The 26444-nt window shown below is 40.0% G+C and overlaps 1 protein-coding gene across 1 annotated transcript in view; it reads left to right on the top strand.

The window, feature by feature from the left end:
- Positions 1–5920: 5920 nt before the first annotated feature.
- The window catches only part of CALCR (calcitonin receptor), a 142187-nt gene continuing 121663 nt past the window's right edge, over positions 5921–26444 (top strand). The window contains exon 1 of the mRNA XM_071735244.1: positions 5921–6330. The gene's annotated coding sequence lies outside the window, so the exon portion shown is untranslated. The remainder of the gene's footprint in view (positions 6331–26444) is intronic.

Below are 26444 nucleotides of genomic sequence, written 5' to 3'. Positions count from 1 at the left end.
TGAGCATCTGACCCTTAGTGACCACATTTAGCTTCTGCTAAAAGTTTGTCTGCTGATATTTAAATGGGAAGCTGTTACAGGAAAACCAGTGTCAAAGATAGCCAATCAATAACACTGCTAGCACAAATGTGTACTTACGCTTGTGTGCACGTGTGAAGAGAAACGAGAGGAAAATAACAGGGGAAGTGAGGATGGGAAAGTTCCAAGCTACATGAATCAACATGACAAGCATATGTCTTGTCTCTGCAGTGCCTTCCTGACAGTTCCCTTTTCTTTGCTAGAATTTGTCCACAATGCATGCAGTCTCCTACTTGTTCTGCCACCAGAACCCAAATTTAAGCCCTTTCAGATGCAAACATTCTCACTCTACTGTCTCCAGTATGTGCTGCATATTTACAGATCTACTCATAATTATGTTCCACATTCCTTACAGAAAGGTTAAATATAAAAGTAGTAACTGATCTTGTCATGCTAATCAAACTCTCTAGACTAACGTAGGTTATAATTATGATGCTGGATGAAATGCTGAAAATTAGTCCCTATTCCACAGATTCCAGATTTCTTACAGTCTGCAAAGTCAAGAAGGAAAAACTATGAGGGAATACAGATATTTCTGCTCAAAACCATCTGAACCTTTGCCTCATCAACTCAGCTGCACTTGTCTCTCAATACTGAATAAAATTGGCAACCCATTTGAATTTAATTCTGCCTATTTAAGCTTTACTTTAAAAACTAGGGAAAAAATCCAGAAGCTTTCTTCTCTAATGTGACTGTGATATTGATAGTCAGTCACAAAGGCAGATGAAAAAATTCCCAACTTTCATAAATTATATGATATTGTGAAAAACTCTGCATAAGGCATCTCCCTTCACATTGCTCAAATACATGATGTGTATTTCAGTCCTGTATTTCAGTACATGATTTCAGTCCTAAGACTCTGGGAGGCATTTTATTGATCAGAGACAGCAGTGTCTCCCCCTAAAGATTTTGATTAACACCTGTACCCTGTCAACTCCATGAGTTACTCCTCCACTGCTGCATGAAAATTTTTACAACCACCATAAGGGGATTGCTATGCACCACTTCTTTGGACGGACAGGACTTTATTTTAGACATGTCAAACTGGGTGACAAACCAATGATGGTAATGAGAATGATGAAGACTGCACTTACTGTCAAGAGCTGGGTCTTAGTCAGCTATGTGACCACTACATTTCCATTTTTCAGGCAATATGACTTTTTAAAATGAGCTGGTCAGACTTATGACAAAAATTTCCATCTAGCAAAATAAAGAATTTGAGGCAAAATTCACACTTGTTCACAATATGAGATCATAGCACTGCTTTAGTTTTTCTTAAAACCTAGTTTGAGGGGATAAGTAAAGCCTGAATGATGCACAGGGCCTGGGCCATTCTTACAAAGATATGAAACTTTATCTGTAAAATAGTACATAGATGAATCTTGAGTATTAACATAGATAATATGTTAATAGTCTAAATAATATGAACATTCTTATATTAAAAATACATTAGTGAATCAGTCAGTGCAAAGATTATGTTGATAGAACTTTGCAAGTATGTTTGATTTATGAAATATGCCTGCTGGTGGTTTGCAGAAATTTCATGGGGCTCTTTTAAAAGTTTCCAGAGAAGATTTGTATAAGGTACAATATTTTACTATTTATATACAGTACATACCAGGGAAGATAATTTTAGCAGCTGTCAGTTCATTTTGTTTTCCAAAAAGCTCTTATTTTTGAAGCATGGCTGAGGTTCTCTCTAGAGTCATGTCAAGCTACACACTGGCCTGGAGAGGCCCAGGGTATCAGCTTCTGAGTGAAGCTGGAAAATACCTGCTCATTCTGGAGGTTGCTCTGTGGAAATGTTGCCTAGGTTTTCATTACCCTGTTTGCTTTCCCTTTCCTTTCTGGATGCAGAGCAAGCAAAGCCTACTGTGTTTTGGTTCCCAATGTGTATAATTACTGAGTTCTCTACTAATGAAAGCATGCATTGCTAATTGCTAAATCAAAATAGTCTCTTCTACATATAAAATTTAATACAGTAAAAATACTAATAACTGAAATTTCTCATTAGGAAATCTATTATTTTTTTCTTTGAAAACATGAGTACAACTAATGATTTGGTATTTTTAATTTCCAGCTTTGTGCTTTTGTGTTTCCTGATAAATTATTGAAGGTTTTTTCCTTTAAAAAAAAGAACCTCCCCTTTTAAAAGCACATATCTCTTTATTCTCTCATTCCAAAATGTTTTGGAGAGCCTCTAAAAGTGTCCAGAGATATGAACTGAAGAATCAATATTTGGATATATTAAATAACATAAATTAAGCCCAGAAATTTAAGCGAGGAGGAAAATATAATTACCTATGTTTTATTGTGCATTAAGAAACTGATTGAAATTATTGTACATTAAGCAAATGACTGAAATAAATGTATTGTGACATTAAGACAATTTGTACATCATTCTAATGAGATGTTTGATGCTGGATAAATACATAAATCTTGCTTTTCAGGTTTCTAGAAACAAAGCAATTTCCTGCTCCTAGAGACGACATGTTTACAGGCAGGCAGAGTTAGGATCAAGTAACTTCTAGGAGTCCAAAGTCATAATTACAAATTTTTAATTATGACATAATTACAAATTTGTGTGCAAAATAATTAAATATTCCCATGGAAGTCTTAATGGGGCTGATCTAACTTATGTCGAAGCTCACGGTGAGTTCCCATTCTTTTCACCCTGAACTGGATTAGGCAAATTTTATATCCATTTTTGTTCAAATCTTGTTTTTTACTCCTTCCATTTTGTCATCCAAATTAAGAAAGTAGCCCTTACTCAAATGCATTATTCATTGTCTGTAAAAGGGTATAGGATTGCCTGCATGCTCTGGAAACAGCTCCATGCCCACTTTTTCTATGCTTCAAACACACTAAATGTGAACAAACTCTTACCTTGAGATCCTGTGCTCCAGATTGTTCCTATGGAGGGAATCATGCTATGCAGGATGGGTACACAAATAGGATAGGAAATAGTTCACACCCAAAAATCCCACAGTGCAGGCACCTGAAAAAGATTGTGGAAATATCTCGACCCAGCTAATGTTTATAGGTCCAGCTCAGGACTTGGATTTTTATTTCAAATTCTGCCCCAACAAACAAAATTAGGGCTGTGTCTGATTCGCAAGTGGCATCCTTACTTGTAGTACCATTAAAGTTAGACAAAATATATTTAAAAAAAAAAAAGATGGTGTAAATGAGACAAACAACAGAAACATGTATGTGCAAAAATGTTTTCCTTTGTAGTAGAATGAAATCACTGAAATCCTGCAATAGGTTTTGACTTTCTTAACTTTTCATGTACGAAGCAATGCTATAACCTCACAACACAAACCTCAGCCTCCTCTTGTGCAGAAGTCCAAGTGTCATAATGACTTACGAGCACAAACACAAATAAAACTATCAAGGTACAGTTAATAACCTTTTTCCAGTGGTTATTTATGGGCCTGGTCAGTATTACACATGCATGCCAAATAGTAACTACTCATGCTTGCAATCCCATGGGCACAATGGAATTGCTTATAGCAGAACAAATCAGGAAGGGTCACTTCTGTGTGCAAGGTAATGGTTAACAAAACAGGAGTTTATTTTAAAAATTCCCAAACCTTAGAAAAGCTATTTCCAGATTATGGGATGACAGATTTCTACTTCAGCAGATGAACACTACCCAGAAAGAAAACAGAGAAACAAAAAATCTGTTTTGAAATAAGTATAAAAACAGTGGTTGAGAATATGATGCTTTCCAAAAATAGCAAGAATGGTATTAGCCTGGCACCACAGAAAACCCCTAAATGGGTGGGCTATGGAAGAAACCACTGGTAAACAGCCCATCACCTGCCTTTCCATAGTTCAGCTGCTTTTTGTATCTTTTAAAGCAATCTGTACTTAATTGATGATCCCCTCACACACTCCTGCTCTAAAATCTCTGAAATGAAAATATTCCAGGCTATCGGATATGAAAAAAGCTCTTTCTTTTTTTCTCTTTGAACTTATTACTGCAATGCCAGGAAGAGAGAATTGTCCCTAGGTTCATGTTAGGGTTTTGCTTCTCAGCAGTTCCTCTCCCACAAATGTCCCAGGCATGGGAGACTCATCTGAGTCCACCTAAGGGCAGCTGGAATATGAGAGTGACACAACTGTGACCAGTCCTTACAGGTGCTGATCCATGGCTCCAGACCTAGTGCAACTAATGAAAAACTCCCCTAACTTTGCTGTTCCTGATAAAGAAAGCTGTGAACAATCAATTAACTGTGGCATTATGAGAGCTCACAAAAGCAGCTCCCACTGATTCTTCTTGCTGTCTTTCTAAGAGTCATGGGGGAAATCTAACATGAAGGTTCAAATTTTAAAGAGATGGTCATTCCCCTCAGTCAGTATTCCTCGAGTGTTTAGAATTATTATCTTCCCTCCTTTCCATCCTCACCCCAGTATATCCTAAGGAAGACAAATTTTTTTGATGATAATATCTAGAGGCAACCTTTTAAATGGCTGCTGGAAAAAAGTGGCAAGACGTTACTTTTTCCTGGAAATTAGTGAGTGCCCAACCCAGCACCTCCCTCTCAGCACTGAGCTCCCCTGCTCCTCTCCCTCCCTGCTCAGCACAGCCCGAGCTATGAGCATGTAGGCAGAAAGGCAGTCGTCAGGCTTTGCATGCAGAGCAGTATCGGAAGGGCAGGATGTTAAATTTGAGTGTAGTCTGCAAGAGAACGCAGTATGTGGCATAAAACCACTTGAAAAGCACTTAAATAATAGCACTTTCCATTCAGCACGAACCCCGATAACTTAAAGCTGTATCAAAGTTCTTTATTTGATGGCATAAACGTCCTTGGAGCAGAGATAGGAAGCAAGAAAGCTATTCTTAGCCTGGTGGTGGTACCTTTTTAGCAAGCTTGTTTGCCTCCTGACTCCATCTGCTGGGAAGACACCCTACTACCTGCTGTCTTCACTGAAATTTGGCTGGAGTGCAGAGGTGCAATCACCATACATTTTCTCACTCTCCCAGCCTTACTGTGACTCTCCTGATATTTAAATATTAGGCAGCTCGGAGCAGTCACGGCAGACAAGTCCTCCCTTGCAACACTTCATGCACTTGCTCTCCTGCAATGTAGGGGGTGTTGGCGCAGTTGTCTCTGGATACCCGCGTGGCAGGGGGCTGCCCTTCTGAGGAGACAAGAGGGGCTCAGCACTGGGTCTTCCTCGGCCTCTCCTACTGTTTAAAGCGTTTACATAACTTCTGGAGCAGAAACGGTAATTTCCGTGACTTTGCCGTCTGGTGAATGCTGCGGCCACCCCTTGCTGGTCTTCCCCAGCTCGATGGACGGTAGGTAAACGGTTCACCCAAGCTAGAAGAGCCGCGGAGGAGACGGAGCAGACGGAGGAAAGCGAGGCTGCATCCCCAGGGCAGGCAGGGCGTACCCCGATGCCCCACGGTCGGGGAAGCGCTTCGCCCGCCCCGATGCCCGAGCGGCGAGGTCTCGCCCTCCGCGCCCCCTTCTCCCGAAAGGTGCCCGAAATGGAGCTGAAACGCCGGGTCTGAGGAAATTCTCCAAGAAGAGGAGGGTTATGGGGGCTTCGACCGGGCCCGTGGGCGCGCAGGACTCGCGCTTCTTCGAGGAGCCGGCGCTGAGGGGCGCGGGTTGCCCCGAGGTGATGCACCCTCAAGGTGGGGAGGGCCCGGTCGCAGGCCCGAGGACCCCCGGAGAGGGGCAGGGGGAGAAAGGGCTTTCGGCCCTTTCGGCAGGCACCTGCTACCACCTCCTTCTCCGTGGGGCCGAGCGATCCCCCGCTCCTCACAGCCCCTCCCGTCAGCGCAGCGGCGGCTCCTGCGCGGACGCCCCGCCGGCAGCAGGCGGTCGGGAGCCTCAGGGAGGCGGGCGTGGGGGAGGCTCCGCCGCCGGGCGCTCTCCGTCCGCCCCGCGCCGACGTCGGCGCGAAGCCCCGCCGGCGGCCGGGGGGGAGCGTGGGGTAGGACCGTCGCGGGAGGGGGCAGGCAGATGCTTTCCGAGGCACAGCCCCGCCGGAGGGGCTCGGCCCTGAGCAGTGTCTGCCCGTGCGTTGGCTGAAGTCTTCGGCCCGTCCGTGCCCTCCGGGACGCGGGGACCCACAGGCCATGTGTCAGGGAGCGGACGGCGCCATGCGCCCCTCCGAGAAGTGAGGAGCTGTTCGGACCGCACCGGTGCGGGGGCCGAACCGCCGCGGAGGTGGCTCGAGGTGACAGGAGGCTGGGGAAGGTGCCGCGCCAGCGCCAGCAGCGCTGCCACCGTAAGTTCCGGCAAGTTCGTCGCCTGCCCGCCGGCCCCGGCAGGGAGAACCGCGGGGGGTCCAGCGAGCGGCGGAGAGGAGGCTACCCGGGGGGCAGACCCTGGTTGGCACCGCCGTCAGAAATAGGGGAGGGAAACGGAAAAAGAAGGGGAGTATTAAGAGCTCTGCCCCGCGGCAGCGGCGGGTGCGGTAGTACCGCGTAGGAAGGGGCGCAGGGGTGCGGTGGTCCCGGCGTTGGCTTCAGGGAGAGGGGTGAGCGGGGGCTCGGCGGGAGCGGCCCGCCCGGGGCGGGGGCTCCGCGGGTGACGGAGAACGGTGAATCCCGGGGCTTCTACTGCCGCTTTTGCAGCGGCGAGCAGATCGGTGTCGGCACGGTATGGATGATAGAGAATAGCTGTGCTCCGTCCTGTAAGTACAGGGCAGTTAATGATACCTGAGTCACTAGTGAATGCTTCTCATTAATGTCAGGTACTGTTTCCGTGTTATTTTTCATCTGCTGGACAGATACTGGTACTTAATTGACACTGCAAATGTTAAAACAACATTAGTCGGTTTCAGGATACTGCCATTGATGACGGTAGATTGATGTATGAGACTATTTACTGCATGTGTCCAAGTGCAATATAAATGCCTGCCAATTCTGTCTTTAAATTGCTATATTGATTTTATTCTTTCAGGCTTTTTGACAAGGCTAAGGTAGTGGACAATTTGTAAAGAAAAGAGAAAAACTTACGTTTTATTTTAGTTACCAAATTTCAACTGCATCTGAAATGATGAATGAAAAAATCATTCATAAAAAAGAGTAAATGCAAAGATGTGTATCACAAGACCTCTTGAAGGCAATATTGTCATTATCTAACAGGTGCGTTCCTGCTGTGTTTTTATCTATGCTAGCTACTATTTGAACTTCATAAGGATAATACAGCATGTGATATTCTTTCCAGGACTGTGCACTTTCCCTGTAACAAATAGAGTTAGTAGTCTGGCTATAGGGAGTTTAGAATTAATTAATCGAGCCATCACATTAAAATGCCTATGTCTGTTTGAAGTCACTGACATAAAGCTCTTGCTTCTGCTGCTTTTCCCTTCCAGCATTACTAGGATGGTGGTGGGGAACCCTTGTGTTTGGTCTGTGGAAAGGTCCCTTGCACTGCTCTAGGGCTGAATGTTTCAGAGCTGACCGGGGTAATATTTCTCTGCTACCAACAGCTCTGACTGCAGGTGATGTCACGCTGGAGAGGGATTTTAATTCACCACTCAGAATCCTAAGTATAATTGTCAACTAGGTAAATTAAATATAGGAAAGCTAATATTTCCTTTTAATTTCTTCAAACATCTGACAGTCTTTATCAGTATGTTACCTTTGCTAAGTTACCTCTCTGGTGCTTACAACGGCTGTGATATTCTGACTGACATGAAATTATTCTGAGTGAACTAAAACATTGGGTTTCAGTACCTATCAGCATGTGGTAAAGTATGTTAACTTTATAAATCTCAAATAAATGTTTGCCCCGTTAAGATCAATAGCAAAATCCCAATTAAGCCCTCCAAAAAGTGAGCTGCTCTATAGGTCTTCGTTATCACTTACAGTGAGTGCCAACAAACTGATTAGTAATTCAAGTGGCAGTGTTTAAATTTGGGCAGCAATGGCACTTCTAAATACTCTCTGTAGGACTGCTTTATCACCATGGGTAAGAAGCAACACAGATCTTAGTATTTTAAGAACACCTATATATAATGAATTGTATTTTGCTTTCAAGAGGAGTAGGCGATTCAGTTTTTTCCCATGCTCCAATTCTTATGGGCAGTTTGATCAGAGTTCATTATAAACAAATTAAATTTCAGTTTGTAGATGTACCATATTTTAACAAGCATTCAGATAATATGGGAGGAATGTTATCACATTATGTCACTTATGTCAAAGAAGTTCACAAATAAACTGCTAGATATTTGATGTACTATAAAGGTGTAAGTAAACAAAAAATCTGTTACAGCTTAGTTCTCTGCAGCTCACAACCTTTAACTGGAGATGAACAGAAGCCTCATTCTAAAAACCTTGTTGAAATGTTGCCGAATAATGTATTCACAAGGATTAGCTTAATAAACTGACTAAAGCCAGTTTGGAAAGCCAATTTTTTTAATGCCTGCAGCACCATAGTTTTGAAAACCATCTGAAAAAGGTGAAAGTTTCCTTTAAAGAAGAAAACGATGTTCTGTAGAATATTTTCTGTATTGTTTTTCTTCCAACTCTCTTCCATATCACAGTAGAATGGAACAATGTTTAAAAACTAGCCAGTTAGTGTTAAATTTAAATCAGTATCTATGGACCTGTAAGAAGCTAAATGGACACTTACAAGTGCTGCTATATAATAATATTGGTCTGACCAGCATAGCTGACAATAATTTTCACTAGTTTTGTATAAGTGAAAATTGAAGAAGAAAGAGCATATAATGAGTCTTTATAGAAAGAGCATATAATGAGCATATAATGAGTTCCTGGAAACCATTAGATAGAAAAATTACTCTTCTGTATTTGTTTAAAAAATTATGCATGCAAATAGAATTTTTGGCAAAACAAGCAACTAAGTAATTGAACTACACTTCACTGAAAGTTGCACTAGCAAGTATCATGAAATCCAGTTCTGGAAATGCCATTGGTTCTACATATTAGTAAGCTGGGTGAGTCAGTTTTGTTTAATTTCTGGTAATTGATGTTAGGGTCCTAACTTTTGCCATTGAAGTCAATGTTGAATCTCATCTTAATGCGAGCACTGATCATACCTGAGCTTTTCAGGGGCAATCCTGTGCTGAGGTCTTTCAACCTGTTTGTGTTGGAGTGGCATCCAGTCAGGTCTCTGCCTAGAACTGTAAGTGCAGCGTAAAATTCACTCTCTTTAAAAGTTTGTGATGTACATAGTCAAGAAAGACTAAGGCATCTTGCTGAAGGCCGTGTAGTAGGCCAATAAATGATGTAGATCTGAAGCCTAAGTACTCCATACTTAGTAAGGGTACACCAAGTACTTTTAATCAGACTGAATGGTGCATGTGATAAATACTTGATAAAAGTACCCAGGAAATGAATGACCTTATATCCCTCTGATCTTGTTTACTTCAGTATTAAACTCAGTGTTTACTACCGGTAGCCTTCCAGATAACTGCACATAATTATATGTTCTTTGTTCTGTGCTGGTTTTGGGTCTTAAACCCACTTTCAATTTGACAGTGCTTTTAGTCACTTCCCTATTAAGGAAGGAATGGGTCTGGCTGCTAGAAGCCTCTGCTCCATGAGTACAATCCAGGTGCCAGGAGCAACACATGCCCGTGTCACCCAGTCCTGAGGAGCAAAGCACAGGTCTCTGTGTGGCTGTTATGCCTACCTGACACTGCTGCTTTGGGCACCTGAAATGACTGCTTCAAGATGAACCCTGGTATGAGAATGTGCTACAGATGCTGTAACGAGTTGTTCTGGTGAAGAGAAAGCCTAGATGTGAGGAAATTCTCATTCTTCTGAAACAGGAGAAGCAACCCTGAAAGGCCACACATCCAAATAGCACCATTAATTATAAAACAAAACATTTTGCTTGAAGTGAAATTCCCTAGATATTTTGTGCTGAAACCTTTTGTTATTTTTATAACTGTTATGCTTCATTGCATAGATTTTGATAGTGGGTTTTGGCAGGTGGAAAGAATGGATAATCTGTATGCAAGGCTGTTTTTAAAATTGTTCCTTGTACTGAATAAAATTTGAACTGATTTTGCCTATGGAATAGAGAGACACACTGAATTGCTCATATGAAGAACTAGCTAATACAAGATTACAATGGCAGAGATAATGACTATGTCTCAGTCAATAAGCAGGGCTGCTAACAACACTGGGCTTGGTATTCACTCAGAAGTCACAAATGGAAAATCCATGCCATGCTGAAGGTTGTGTTTATGGGCATGTTTCAGCTGGACACCTTTTTAATCAAGATGATACTCGCAGATGGTTGAGGAGTTTTACTTTTCCTTCACTCTACTCTACTCTACTCTACTCTACTCTACTCTACTCTACTCTACTCTACTCTACTCTACTCTACTCCAAACCAAGAACATGCTTTTGCCTCACCTGTAAACCATTTGGGTGGCTCCACACTTTAGAGGTGACCTGTGGTTAAGGATATGGATCCTCTGGGTATGGAGGATCTGGGGGTGGTATTTACCCTCTGGTAGGGAGCTCCATTTGCTTCCTGTGCTGCCTTGTATGAATGAATGACAAGAGTTACCATTTAACTAGGGAAGAACAAGAAGTATTTAGCTATAAGGGTAAGTGGAGTCATTGGACATGGTTGATAGGAAATTACGCTGGAAATGAAAGTGGATATAAAGTACATCAGAGGCATGCTGCCATGAATTTTTCCATGGTTCCCAAAATGCCTTCTGAATTCAGATCATATGGTGAAAGGGTGGAATAGTAATGCTTTTAGCATGCTGTGTACTGAAGCACTGTAGTCCTGAAAGGTGGGTTATTGCAAGCAGCAGCTTAACCTGAGACCCAGGGAGCCTGCAGGGAGGAGCTCTCCTGGGTCCAGGAGGAGCTGCCTGATGGAACTGGTGTTCTTACCTGTACATGCCAAAGACAAACTGAAAAATGCAGTTTATGCAAGTGCATCTTACCTAACTTCACACTGATGTAATTGCAGTACTTCTGTCATTTTCTCAATAATCCTGTGTGATTCTGTAAAGGTGGCATGGTATAGCATCTGTTCAAAAATAAGCTTCTGGACCTTGAATTTTTTTATCATTTACTTCATGTATACTTAATAAAGGATCTGGCACAGATTTGGAAGAATTCACTGTTTACAACACACTTTTAGTACTGTTTATTGGTAATAGGAATACATTTCAATTTCCTGTGTTACATTTCAGTGTTGGCAAGTTCATGTGATGCTGGTTAAAAAATAATTTCTTGCTTGGTCATATCCAGCAGTGTGTGTAAGAACCAAATCACTTGTTGTCTGTGGATTTTGATGAATACTAAAAATTTTTACCAAGAGTTAGATTAATAGCATCTTTGATAAATTTTGCAGTATTTCTGAATCTGTGTTTTCACTATACTGTATCCATGGTAGGTCTAGCAGCAGTATGTACTCCTGTCTGTCACAGTTTAACACTGGCCCGGCAATTAAACCGAGTAACAGACACTCTCTATTAATCCCCTCTCCTCCCTGATAAAGAAAGGAGAGAGAATAAGGAAGAGAGACTTATGGGTTGGAAACTAAACTACACAACTTCAATGAAACAGTAATGATAAATAGGAAAAATTACTAAATATATACAAATATACAGGAAAATTGATACCACGTTCCTTCCTCCTTTCCCACAGTAACTCTCACGTCACCACCGAGGCTGCAGGGCAGCCCTGGGAAAGTCCAGGCTGGACTCCTGGAGTCGGCAGCAGTCAGGAACTGGAGGCAGGAACACACAGATTCAGGCTGGCAGGGATCAGGAGCACAGGCAGATGAACGGACAGAATCCTCCCAGGATGCTGAAGCAAACGGGCAGGAGAAGAAGGAGAAGCAGGAAGGGAAGGAAGGGGTTTGACCCTCATGATCCCTCAAATTTATACTGAGTATGACGTGCATGGGATGGAATACTATGGTCAATTTTGGCCATTTATCTTGTTTGTTCCTCCCCAAAGGAGGGCTTCAGGTGTGACCTTTTTACTCCTCTCCTTCTGGAGGGCAAAATGTTCCTCAGAATGGAGCAGTGGCCTTGGTTCTGCATACCAGTGTCCAGCTGTAACTATAAACATCGAGAGCTATCAGTCCTAGAAGCAGAGGCTGTCTGAGAAACTTGCTGTTAACTTCAGCAAGTGCAGCTACTTACAAGAGACTTAGCTGAAAGCAAAAGTACAAGACAGAAAATTACCTTTATCCTGGCCCAAACCAGGACAACTCCAAAGGAGTAGAAAGGTAGGATGCAAGTTTGTTGGTGGCTTTGACTTGTTAGCTTAGTTTGTGATGTCATTGTTAGCATGAGCTAAAAACTCAGGTTAGAAAATTGCAATTATTCAAAAGCAGGTGTTTGAAATGCCTTTATCTTCTTGGACACGATACAAAGTGCCAAGCTACCACTCCACAATTAGAAAAACATATTTTTATTCTGTTTTGTCCTAGAAATTGGACACTTCTGCAGGCAGTGCCAAGTGAGTTCACAGACATATTTGGAGACTGTTTGAGTAAAGATTAATTGTGTCTTCAGAGTTGTCTTAGAACTAAGCTGACAAAAATATCTCTTAAATAATGTGAAATGCTTCTGAAAGCACAGTGTTGCTTTTGAAAAGATGTCAAGGCTTCAAGGTTAAGATTGTGCTGAGATATACTTGTAAAAGAAAAAGAAACTAAACTTCTGCTTTACTTTTTTATTAGTTACAGGAATGAGACTCCACCTTTGGCACAGTGTCTCTTAAAAGGCTACCTGAATTTTCTGTATGTATTTTTTTATGGTGAAATATTTACTTAGTTTTTGGTCCTCACATAACAAAAATTGCTGTAATCCATGGCAGTATTTAGAGCTTGATGGAAGAGTGAGAAAGGTAATCAAAGAGTGAATAAATTCATAGAGTGAATTAGCCACTTCTCTTTCTCTCAGGTAGCACTAAGGTGTGCTCAAACACAAAAAAGCTCATGTGACTGTGGCATTTCAGCTGTGATGTAGATGGATGATTCGATTTTCTTTAGATTTGATTTCCTTCTAACTGATACCTGTAATGAGTGTTAACTGCTTTAAAAAATCACAGGTAGAACAGGTAGTTTTATTTCACTGATCTTGTTTGTATTTGGATCTTCCCTGCAGGTTACGTGTGCCAGAGCAGTTATCTGCAGCAAATCAATCTATCTTGATTTAAGTGATCTGTGAAGAAGTAACATGACCCCCACAAGGTATTTTCCCTTTTAAATTTACCCCTGTTATGACACAGTACCAAACTGGTGATGGTTCACGCTGCCTTCAGTACACAACCTCTTTGCATCTTCTGAGGTTACATTCTTTTTTGCAGAGCTGTCACCATGAGAGTTGCTTCAGCTTTCTTTTTCTAGGTTTGTCTCCATGTATGTAGTCTTAGTTACCTGTAGCCTTAGTCTGCAGCCTGTATGCTGTAGTTATAGTTACCTTTAGAAGTGTATCTGCTTCCTCACTCTCCCACTCTTACATTGCACTCCCTTTTCATCACTAAAACATGATGGCTTAATTTATTGTATGTCAATTATCAAGCAGATGGTAGGCATTGTTGGAGGGACAAGTATCCTTCCTCCCAGAAGAGGAATGAATGATGTCCCACAAAGTTACAGCTCTTTAGTTGCTATGGGCTTCCATCTCTTGTCCACTGGATTACAAAGAACAACAAAAGATACTTGATGATCTTTAGACTGTCATGATGGTTTCTCTCCAAACTAGCATCCTGAAATGCCCTGTGGGTGTGAGTATTTCGTACTCTTAAACATGCTGTCCTCCAGGCTTCATTATTGAAGTATAGGAGAGAAATGACATCTTCAATTGGTTAGGCAAGCTCATTATTTTTTCTTGGCTTTGGCAGAGAAAAATATCTAAGACTGATGAGTCTCCTTATGTGACTAAATGTTAGATTTCTCCTGGTAAGAAGTCCTTTCGTTCTCACCAGTCAGTCCAGCTCCTGACAGGATCCTTATTTTCTTTTGTCTCCAAATCCCTACTCCCCCAAAAATACAGAAGGTGAAAGGTCGGTTTGCTGCTGTTATCCTCAGCTGTGCTGTTGCTTCTGGGGTGGAAGCACAATGAAGACTGAAGGATATGGGATGCAGCAATTACATCAAAGAACAAAAAAATTCAGGGAAGAAAAAGGGTTGTAAAAAAAGCAGAACTCAGAAGAAAGAGATGCTTTGGATGCTATCTGCACCTGTGCATTTAGTAGTAGAGATGACCTTCTGGAAAGTTACACTACAAAATGCCTAATTAACTAATAGATAGCACTGTCTTCCATTTACATATATTGTAGCAAGGGAAATTTCATTTACACTCCAGTGTTTAATATCGCATATGCAGTGTATTGATAAGACAGATCACTGGTACTGGTTTAGTCACTTATGCAGATTTTTAAGTGGATTATTCAATGTTAATGTTTTATATTGCAACTATTAAAACAACTGTATTTCAAACAAAGGAAAAGGGAAAACAGAATTAGTGTGAGACTGATTGAAAGAGTAGTTCAGTCTGAGCAATTTAGAGCATCTCCAGTAAGGCTTTAACTTTGCTGCAGGCTGTTTAAGAACATCCATTGAGAGAGTAACCTACAGACAGCTGATCATGTGCTTCTGGCCATGCAGACTCATAGTGCTTAGAGTTTAGCAAATTCTTTAAGCCCTGGCATTGAGAAAGACCCAGTGATGGGAGCAAAGGGGTATGGGGGCACTTGCTTTGATTTTCTTACAGCCTCACTACAGGCTGCTCAAGGGCTTGACTCATTTAAGCCCTTGAAATGTTTGCATTACAATGGGAATTTTCCTCTGTGTTCAAATGTTCAAATATTGCCAAGTACATGTGGGGTGGAAGCAGAATCAAGTAATAAATATTAATCATTGTTACCATATGTTCTCACAGATAAAGCAAACCCAGTATTTTATAGTCTGTGGTTTTTAATGTATTTTTCATTTTTATTGTTTCATGGTATTTGATGGTAAGTGCTTCCTAAGGACCACAGTAATTTCAGCACTGAAAATAAAAAAATATGTTTAGATCTGTAAGTGTTTAAATAACTTCCTTCTGACTTTATTAGCAATAAAGATTGGCAACATTTTGTGTTTATCCCATGAAATGCCTAATGTAATCAGAGGTCATAATTGGAAAAACATTCAGGAAGTTACCATATAATGCTATCACTTCTTCTCTTTCACCTGCCATCTGAAATTATTAATGTCTGTCATCTACATACAAACTAAACAGTGAAGCCCATTCCAGCATTTTGCCATTGTTATAACTATTTGGGTTGTCTGCCCAGTGATAGAAATGACACAAGTCTTTTTATTTAAACTAGTCCATAGTGAAAAATATAGCAGCCTCACCTGTAATAGGAGGAAAAGAAGTTGGTCTGAATGGCCTATAGGACATCAGAAATTAATATGGTTAAACCAGAAGGAAGTATGTGTGCTCTCTACACAGAAAGGGTTCCGTGGAATCTTGACTATTAACTGAAAATATCTTCATACCCTTGCAAAATACTGGAACAATGTTTTATTAGCCTATAATTTTTCTACTTAGAAAACCGAGTGACAATACCATGCAACATATGGTCAGTATACTGTTTACTTCAATGCAGGTCACTGAATGTGTTGCAGCCATGCCTCATACTACATCAAAGAATATGTTTGGTAAGAGGCTTCTCTAAGTAATGATTTGTGCTTAGGCCAGTTACTTCAGTGTAGAATTTATAGAATGCATTTCAGAACTAATTTTGCTGTTGAAAATGTTCAGGTTTTTTCATGAAAAGGAAACATTAATGAACTGCAGAAATTTCTTAATAAAATACAGGGATTTACTGTCATTATAAAAATACTTCTGCATATAAGGAGAATTTCAATTATGTAAAAAAATATTTATAGAAAAATACTATTTTAATTCAAACAAATGCGCCACAATGTAATAACTGTCTAGAACTCTGCAATGTGCATCCAACTCCTGGGCTCCTTGGATGGACAAGGATGCAACAGCCTGGAAGAGATATTGAGAGAGAATAAAGCCTTATTCATAGTGCATACTTATAAAAAAAAAAGAAAATTAAGTGCCTCCATCTTCAATCCATCGAATTGAATTTGGAAAATTTTATCCAGATAGTTTTAATCGTATCTGAAAATCTTGTGCAGTGCAGATTATATTGTTCTGCTTATTTCTTCAAGTCCTGGTCTGTCTTTTTCTCTGAGAGATTCTTGTGCTACTATGCTGTAGAAAATGGACTTGGCAGTCTATGGTTTCTTAGTCAAGATGAAACCTTCTGCCATTTGTGTAAGAGCACACCCACAGGTGGACAGTCCTCATCTTCCCAGTCTGCAGCCTGTTTTGAAGTAGTGTAAGGTGGTTTATTAGTGTGGAGTGTGGGAAAATGGGAATGGTTTCAGCCACAGAAGAGATACTGAAACTGGGATAAGGAGGTACTGAGGACCAGTGGAGTTAGAGTTGGGAAACACAGGAGGACAAAGTTGTTTGGAAAGGTAGATATTGAGGGGCAAACTGATACCTGAAAACTACTGACTTACCAGGAAGAGGTAAGAAAACCCAATAAAAGTATCTACATTAATGGAGGACACTGAACATCCTAAAATACCACTAGAATGGCCAGACTAAAAGAGAGACAGAGCAGACGAGAGGATATTTTGGTAATGTTGCTGTAGATGATAAAATGTGGGTGGTCAGCAGTCACTCACAGGCACAGTCCCAGAGAGAAGCATCAACCAGAGTTTACATTAGAAAGAAGGATACTGAGAGGCCCAACCCCAGCAAATTACCAATGAGTATGGAAGTATCATGCAGTGAAAAATGAAAGCAGGTGTTTGAGAAGATGTATTTTAAATACTGCAAAGCAAACTGGGGAGATCAAAGCCTTCAATGTGTGCAGCTGAAGAATGCCTCTAAGGAGATATGGAAGTTCCAAAGAAATTAAGAAGTAGACATAAACATTAAGGTCAATATTAGGTTACAGTTTTGGGGACTGAATGCAGGAAAATTTGAACCTGTGGCACAAAACAAAGCTAGTAGGATATGACAACATTTATTCTATGTAGGTAAAAATACAAGGATATAATTAAGTGTCCAGATATCCCTGTATCTGCACTCCTGCAGAATTAATTTTGGCTGTAAATTTTAGCTGTTCATTACATTTGATAAATGCATTAAGAGCAGTGAAAACTGGAAAAGGATGTAGCCCGGCAGGCCTGTGTTAATTCTGTTCCCATGTTTGTTTGAAGACAGAGGATGTCAACTGCTTGCTGCAAAATTTAGCTGTAAGGTAGTACCAGCAGTGCATACTGCACTGGGATAACAATTTTTTTCCACTTTAAGCCCCTTGGCTGTGAAGACACTAATTAGAAAAGTGAAGAAGCCATGGGAAATGGTACATTTGGTGATGGCAGTAGAGAAGAAAAATGATAGGGTATTCCATGTATGCATAGATATTAAGGATCCTTGAGGCAATGAATCAGGAGCAAATCAAAACAAGGACAATCATGCAATGATACATGAACAAAACAACCCACTCATGATAAATGACATCACTTCCAAGCTCTCTCCAACAAGCATAGTCACCGCGTTAGGTGCATAATTTGGTGCTGGAAAGGACAAGGAGCAACACTTTATGCAGAAAGCAGTCTTTAAAAAATGCTTGCTGACGTATAATTTCTACAAAATATATTGAAGAAGAGAGGTCTTGAAATAGCAGAAAAATTACTCCTTTACCATACTGAATGATATTAAGAATGGATAGTGTTAATCACGTGGTACTGGGGGAATTTCTAAATCACAGTCAGATACAAATCATAGAACATTGGAACAGAATGCCAGGAGAGGCTGTGGAATTTCTGTCCTTGGAGAAATTTAGAACTAGCCTGGATATGACCTTGAATAACCAGATCTAACTTTGAACTTAGCCATGCTTTGGGTGGGAGAGTTACTAGGTTATCTCCAGAGGTGCATTGCAGCCTAGGTTTTTTCTATGACTGAGGAATTACTGTGACCTGGAAAGAAGCTATCCAAGCACATCCAAAAATGGGAGACAGAAAAAGAAGACTGAAAGCCCCAGTCATCCCAAAGGAACTGAAACTCAGAGTAGATGTAGCAATTCACCTGCTAAATCCCAGAAATTACACCATTTCTTTAAGAAACAGTAATCCAGAGAAGGTAGCTTCCAGCAAGCCTTTTTGCTTTTTCTAGCCAGGTGGATGTTTGGGACAGGGATGTGCCTGTTGCAGTCTTGGTGTTGTGAACTGTGTGGGCTCACTCTGGTGCCATGGAGGGCTAGAGGTGGTGTTGCCAGGCTGATGTATCATCAAAGAGCAGACTGTGTTCTTGCTCTCCACTCACTGCCTCAGGTTGCCTCAGTGCCACTCTCAGCCAGGAGCATCCTCCCCCACTCTCAGACTGCTTGTCCCTGTACTATGTAGACATGCTCTGAGATTTTTGTCATATAATTGTTTCTTTTAAGAGTCACAGGCATGAAAACTATGTCAGCATGACTTTAAAGAGTGGGTTTGACTCACTGGCACCCAGGTGCTCATTGAGCACAAACTATTGTGCTGTGCAAATGGAAATGGAGTAAAAACCAGCAGAGTTTCCATGGAGTGGGATGTGAGCAGGCTCATCCTGATGTGGGTGAGATCAAAGTCTGCTGATGGATAGAAAGCATATCAGTGGTTACCATGTTAGCTACTGCACCAAATACTTCCAGTTACAAAAAAAGAGGATGCTCTTAGTAAGCGTAGTGGTGATGGTTTTAAAACTACCTAAACCAACCCTATGGTCCTTTATACATCACACTTAAATTAGATAAACCTTAATTCCCTAAAACACTTGATTCATATGATGTCCTCCTTGTATTGTCAATGAAGTCAAGAGTGACCCATCATGAAAATGAGAATAAGACCTAATCCAAAGAATTACAGGCTACTTATATAATTGGTGTCCCTGTGCAATAAAGTGCTGAAGAGTCTAGAGACAGTAGGTATAAATGTAATTGATGTTTGTTTTAAAGTCTGTTAACTCTGCTGGAATAATGTAGTTGGTATCAATGGTAAATGAGAGCATGGCCTTCTTTTTTTTGTCCTATGACTGACAAACTGCAGAAGAGCTTCACAGTTTTCTGAAGTTTTATGTTTAATCTTTGTGGCTTTATTAACTCATACTAGTTCTGAATTTCTTTTCTGATAGAACTCTACAGCTACAACTTATTAAATATAAAAAAAGGACCTTCCTATGTACCTGATAGTTTCCTCCTAAAAGCAATATTTTAAATAGCCCCCAAAACCAATAGTTGAAGCAGAATATAGTATAGCAGAATTAAGCAGCAGTGCTAAGATAATCTCACGAAACCAGGACATATAAATCCAAAGCTAAAACCTAACCTGTGGTCTTTTTGACCACATACCAAGGAGACCCTGAAGCATTGTCTGATTTTTCCCTGAAGCACATCCTGATTGCTTGTGTGTGCATATATTGTGTCTTAATTGTTCTCAGTGGGAAGCCTGGACGGTGCCTGGTAGCTTAAGGGAGGAGAACAGAACAAACTGGTGAGCAGATTGTTAAAATGTAACCTTCTCAGCAGGAATATAGGCACCAGCAGAGGAAGAGTTAAGAGGAGAATGTGAGGAATAAGTGCTCATGAAACATGGATATTGCTGCTGATACTAATACAGAAGAAAAAAGGATGCGTGAGAAAACTAGCAGAAAAGAAAGAAGGCAGCAGCTTTTTGCCAAACCTCGAGCTTAAGGAGCACAGAGAGGCTATGAATTTTTTTTTTTATTTTTTTTTTTTTTTTTTTCCCCTGTTCTAGCTTTCCTGCAATGCAGGCTTTTTCAATTTTCCCACACCTACTTATTTACCACTCCATGCCTTTTACCGGAGGCGGATGAGATGCCCAGTAGGTGGCAATCTTTTAACACAGTGTTAATGTAGCTTCATCTTTTTTTCTTAAAAACATTTTTCTGGAGAATTTAAATAGATCATTGCAGAATCGGCAAATGCAGAAGCTATATTATTGAGAAGAGTTTAGGTCAAAACTTTCAAATTTGGAATGCCCAAGCATTAAAAAAAATATATGTTTGAGAATCTAAATGGAAGGCAGAGGGAGAAAGTGTTTTCCCTTGTTGGTTCTGAGCAAGTATCCGAGGGAGTTTACAGCAAGCTTCAGTTTCACTGCAACTTGCTGAAACCACGTCTGTGGTTTCTAACTTAAGGATTCTGGTCTAACTTAAGGAGTAATTTTTGGAACGTGATGACTAGGATATCATGTATACATTTGAGCAACTGTTTATAAAGATTGTGACATCTTGCCATCTGCATTTAATTTACCTCTGTTGCATCTTGTTCGGTTTTGAAATGTGTTCATTTTTTTCTTCCTAAGAAATAGTCCTGATGATAGCTAGAGAAGTGGGTGTTGTTACAAACCTATCTCTGTTTATATGTTTGCTCATAATTCTACACATGAATTGTGTCATCAGATATCATTCAAATAGCCACACACTTCAAGCTGTTAGGGTGTGGCACAGAGCATCAGTATCAGGTAAGAGTTGTTCATTCAGCTAAAACAGTAAGTGCACTGCCTGAAAGCACACAGGTAATTCACAGACTGCAAGGGCAAAATGAATCTGCTTAAATTGTTGGGGAATGTGCAGTCGACTAGGATACTGAGCAACCTCCTGGTCTGACTGCAGGTTCACCTTCCTTGGAGGAGGAAAGTGGCAGAAGTCTGCTGCAGTACAATTTGGCTGGGAACAGCCCCCGAAACTCACAGCCACTGTCTAATTATACAGGATCTGAAGTAAACATATTTGGTAGCTCAGCAAGTCTTTTTCTAAAGCCCTCTTTGCAAAGAATAGGATTGACAGATCTGCATGAAGTGGAATATGGACTGTGATTTTTTGAAACATTTTTCTCCAGTTGTCTGCTCTAAAGTTTGTGAATTACCATGGGGATAAAGATGCCATACTTCCCTTTGCTTATCTGCAATACATCAAACACTGTCTCCAAGTCCTACTGCTATAGAAAGTAAATTATCCTGTTAATTTGTATCAGCTTGTCAGCAAGAGTATGGGAAAACCTTTCTTGGTGGAGATGTGTAAAAGCAGTACCACATTAAATGAATGTCTCTGAGGGTTACAAGAATAATCTTTTAACCAAGAGTGAACTGCAAAGTCAGCTTTCTGACCCTGCAGATAGACTATCTCAGTTTATCTGTTGTCAAAAATAATCTTCTGATTGCTCCAGGCTGAAATTCAAACGATGGCTTCATATGGACCCTTCAGAATGAGAGTGGCAATATATGAATCACACAAATTGGAACAGCTTCTGCTGTTTAGAAAAAGCTCAGAGGTGCAGTATTTCTAAGGTCAGAGGAATGACCCCTGTAAACAAAGTTGGATAAACTGATAAAATCTTCTAAAAGAAGTAGAGTGCTGGAGGAAAGTGGAAGGCAAAATTCCTTTTCCTTTCAAGCTTGTAGCAGGGATAGAGTTTCAGTATTTGTGATAGATGCTGGGGAGAGAGAGATAATAATGATGCAAAGAAAACCCCAGGGCAGTGCTCTCTTAGATGTAACAGCACACACCATCACAGCAGACAGACATTTGTCTCAACACTTGCTCACTGATGCTCCCAAGTTGCTTTAATGACTCATCTTCATTGCTGATGTTAAAGCAGTAGGTGTCTGGTAACAAGGACTGCCTGTAATCAGAACTCAAGCTCTGTGACAAATGTTTAACAAACCAGCAGCCCAGTCAGTGCAGTTCTGGCGCAGGTTAATGTGCAAGCACAGAGAGCTGAGCCAACACAGAAACCCCCAGGGATGCTTCAAATCTGTGTATGTTGTAGCTATCTCTGAAATTTAGATGAGAGTTGTGCAGAACCAAACTCTGGCAAGCAGGTACCTTAGAAGGGCCATGTAAAGAAGTTTTGTTGTTTGTTTGGTTGGGTTTTTCTTCCAATAAAATGTACCTTTTGTTGCTGAGCTAGTAAGACTGACACCCTGTACATTTAGATAACCTGAGCTCCAGTTTGAAGAAAGGAACAATTTTTTGAAGCATCTTGGTGCATTATTCATTGTGGCAAATCCTGTAGGAAACCTTTATGTATTATTACAGTGTCTTTTAATACTATTGTCAGTCTCAGGGTAGCTGGAGACTACTTTTCAGGACTCTTTAAATAGCAAACCAAAGCAGTGTTCATGTCCCAGAAGATTATCAGCTAAGCCAAGAGAAAGATGTAGTCAATGATGATAGAAACAGAGCTAGATAGGATGGTAGGATGCAGTTAACAGTGACATATTCAGTTATACTACAAGTCTATTTGGAGGGCTTCTTTCCTGCCAAATGTTTGGGAAATATGACAAAGTTCAATTATATAGTTTCAGAGTTAATTAAGAAATAATAGCAGGCACTGAGTGAAAGTAGGAACTGTAATCAGGGAAAATGTTTTTATAGATCAACTTTGAAAACGGAGTGTGAGTAAAGGCAAGAGACAAGAGAAGAGGAGAGAGTTGGATGAACTAAGCAGGCTTTTGAGACAACATCAGGCAGTATGAGTAAGGAAGGCATGGCAGAGATGTAGTTACTAGAGACTAGCAAACATGAGTTCGAAATAAATCCTAATATTAAAAAAGAAAACACAGAAGAGATTCAGGATATGGACTGGAGAAAGGACTTGGAAAGCTTGAAGCAAGAAAAGTAGTTTTTAGAAGGACTCAGAGAAGAATTATAAGTCAATGAAAGTAAAGGAGCATGGGGTGAACAGGTGTGAGTCTTTAAGATATGTAATGGCAAAAAGTCTCTCTAGACAGCTAAATTCTGGAGGGGTCCCAATGCATAACTGCACTGGATAAAAAAGTGATAGAGAAAGAGAACTGTATAGGTAGTGATTACTTTGATGGCTGCAGTCTAGCAGTTTTTCTCACTTAGCAGTATTTCCTTTTATCCTATCTCCTTGATGGTAATATTTATTTAGAAGCATGTCTGTATTTTAAGTCTCAGCTTGATGGAGCATTGAGTCATCTCACATATTCAATATAATTAGAAGGGCAGGAGCAGATGATCCTTGATGTCCCTTCCAATCTGACAGTCTATGATTTGGTGACCTCCTAGACTTGTGGGATTGGTGTTTGGTTACACAGTAGCTTACTGGTTTTGTTTCTATTTTGCTTGTTTGTAAACATCCCCCACAATATTCTACTGCTTTATCTCTTAAAATACAAACCTTGTCAAAGAAAGCAAACCTAAGGACAGAAGTAGCATCTGCTTTATAATCAATCTTTGATACTAATTTTTGGTTTTGAACCTAGTAATGAGAAGCACCTTTCAGTTGATTCCTCTTGTTGCAGAAAACAGCAGAGTCTTGATTCATGAAGGAGAACTCTTCATGGTGCAGCTGCAAATCAATGCATAGTTTGAAGAGGCAAATATTTACTTGAGCTAGTGCATGTCTCTTTTTATAATGTGAAACAGTCTGGGTATTTTAGAATTACCACTAGCTAGACCAAATTAGCTATGTTCTGATCTTTGTTTTTGGCATGCTTTATGTGGTTCCTGCTTACATACCTGACCTGATATTTAGGCACTTCCTCAGGACCTAGTTGACCTTAAACTGAAATCACCACTGAGACCAACAACACAATTATAGCAGGTCAGGCAAGACCTTAATAGCAGTTCAGAATGCAACCTCCCATACTTTGTGCCATGTTTATTTATTAATTACATTTTTGTAAATATCTCTGCCTACCAGATTGGCAACACATAGCAAAACCCACTTTAAATTATTTCACCACAAACAGACAGAGGTAATGAGCTCATTTCTATGGAAATCTTTCAATATTGTTATTGTTGCCTGCCTACCAACTGATTTGTAAAAATATATGTCCAAATTTAATAGCTGCTCATTTATCAAGAACGATTGAAAAAAATACCAGCATAAAACCCACATAGGAAGTAATTTGATTCACAAAAAACTGATTCACAAGCTCAGCTTTCTATGAGATAATTGATCTGACTTTAATTCAGAGGAACAATTGATTAAATCGGTGCTAGCAGGTAGCAATGTCAGGGAGAGAAGTATAAACTGTAAGGCCAATAATTATTGTCTCTTGTGTGTTGCAATATCTCATCAATGCAAATCCTTTAATCCTTCTGAAGGTGATCCTACTCACATTTGATAACATTATGCAAAATACCTTTGCCTTGAATATGAAGATCTGCTTAAAAAAAACCCAAACCAACAAAACCAGCTCTAAATCTATTCCTATTTGAAGTTTGTATGAGTTTTCATTGTTTCTGAGTGCAAGTCAGAAAATTTGTTTTTAAAATTAGAGTGGGAGTCAAGCTGTAGATGATCAGATGACAAGACCTGAAACACACAGATGAAGGCACTCATTCAAATGCATGAAATGTTATGTGTACACTCTTCCATTTTCCTTCCATCGTAGTGCTCCATGTTTCTTCAGTCTTTTTGTTTTTTTACAAGTTTACAAGCAGAATTGTCTGTACCATTAACAGAAGTTGTGTTTCAGGCCAAGCTTGAGAAGGTGAAATGCTGAGCTGATTTGACACCTGATATTTTAGATGTGGTTTTCATCAGATTTCAAGGACTTCAGCATTGTTGAAATCATTATGGAAAGTAAGCAAAGAATAAAAAAAATACAGTAAGTGGCTCCTTAGATAGTAGTTTTTATGCAGAATCAATACTGAACCAGTGCTGCAGGGATGTTTGATGGCTAAACACACAGAGCACTCAAAAAATGAAATTCTGATCATTAGTCAAGGGTAATTAGGGACATTATTTAGTTTTTCTGTTTGTTTATTTCCTTATGAGATTATTTGTGCTAACTATGCTGTCTAATATTAATTCCCAGCAAGGGAACACACACCAAAAACATGTAAAATGTTTCATTCATCCTCTGGAATTCACTGATCCAGTCATTAGAAGGCAGAAAGTTTTTGACACTTTCTCAAGAAAAGATTTTATGAACAAGTATAGAATCTATCTCTTGTAATTACATTTTACCTCCACAGATTCTTTCTTCATCCTACTACCCTGATGTATCTCAGGAACAGTGGATAGAAATTAAGATGATTTGATATTTAAAGGTGTAATTTTTAAAGTACCCCTATAACCCTGTGAAATGGAAAGTACCACACAGGCTGGGATTAGATCTCACACAAAAATCCAAGGAAGGAACTTCCTCTATGTAACTGCCACAGTGCTTGCAGTATTTTGTCATGAGTGTTCATAATACAGGACTAGTTTCAATACAACAGAATTAGAATATCAATTGCCTGTTTTATTGGAGCACATTAAAGTGTTTAGCCAAAGTGAAACTGATTGCATTGAATTGCAAATTTCAAATGGGGAAAAGCAGCTGGAAATAAAATCACCATCACTAGAGAGAAGTTTATGTGCTCTTTAGTTTGATTGTGCAGCAATATGAGCTTGAAATATGACTTCATTTTCTGCTGGAATTGGGTTACATGGTTAGCTTCGTGTATTCAGTTTTATGTAGTCTATGGGCTGTTTCCTAACATTTCTTACTGTCTCACTCTCACCAGGATGAGCCCCCACATGTCTGCCAGAGGGCAGAAGCAGTTCTTCATGCAAATCCTGCCCTAATCTCTGGGTTTAGTGTAGTCGCACGGGAGATAAATCTCACAAAGTTCACTAATGAACTTTACTATTTTGCTAGCATAAAAATAAAGTAAGAAAAAAAAAAGTATAAGAAAGCAGTACACTTTATTTTAATCTGCTGTTTGAGGTCTGCAAAACACATTTTTAGCTCTTACATATAAATGGTTACAACTCAGCTCTATGGGGTGCTTTGCATTCTCACAGTATTGAAGGTGCCCCAGCCAGCTGAGGGAACTGAGTCTGCTTGGATGATGGAAAGACAAATTTCACCAAAGGTGGTGTTGGACCTGATGCAGATTTTTCTCCAGTGTATGGAAAGGAGTGTTGGCTGGCACTGACCTGTATCTGGAGGAAAATAAATAATTTCAGAGTAGTAATCAACCAGAATGACTTTTCTGTTCGACTCATTTGTAGCAGTCAGCAAGTAATTTTAAACTATGCTGGTAATAAAAATGAATTGTATGAAAATATGGATAGCAAATGTCAACATTTTAAGTTTTTGGAACTGAAGAACTTGCCACTTTCAAACTATGATTAATGTGGGAAGTTTTCTAAATGTTTGAAATAAATAAAATAATAGAAACACCAAAGAAACAGAATCAATCTTTCCTACCTGATTGCTTTATGATGTTCTGGTTATTGTACTTCTCAGCTTAGTATAAGGAGTCATCTACAAATACCTCTCTTGAACAATGCAGCTTGACTGCTTGGGAATAGCTTACATTGTATATTG

This window comes from Heliangelus exortis, chromosome 2 (genome assembly GCF_036169615.1).
Source record: "Heliangelus exortis chromosome 2, bHelExo1.hap1, whole genome shotgun sequence".
NCBI lineage: Eukaryota > Metazoa > Chordata > Aves > Apodiformes > Trochilidae > Heliangelus > Heliangelus exortis.
The sequence above is the reverse complement of the archived record's forward strand: the minus strand, read 5'-3'. Positions and strand labels throughout refer to the sequence as shown.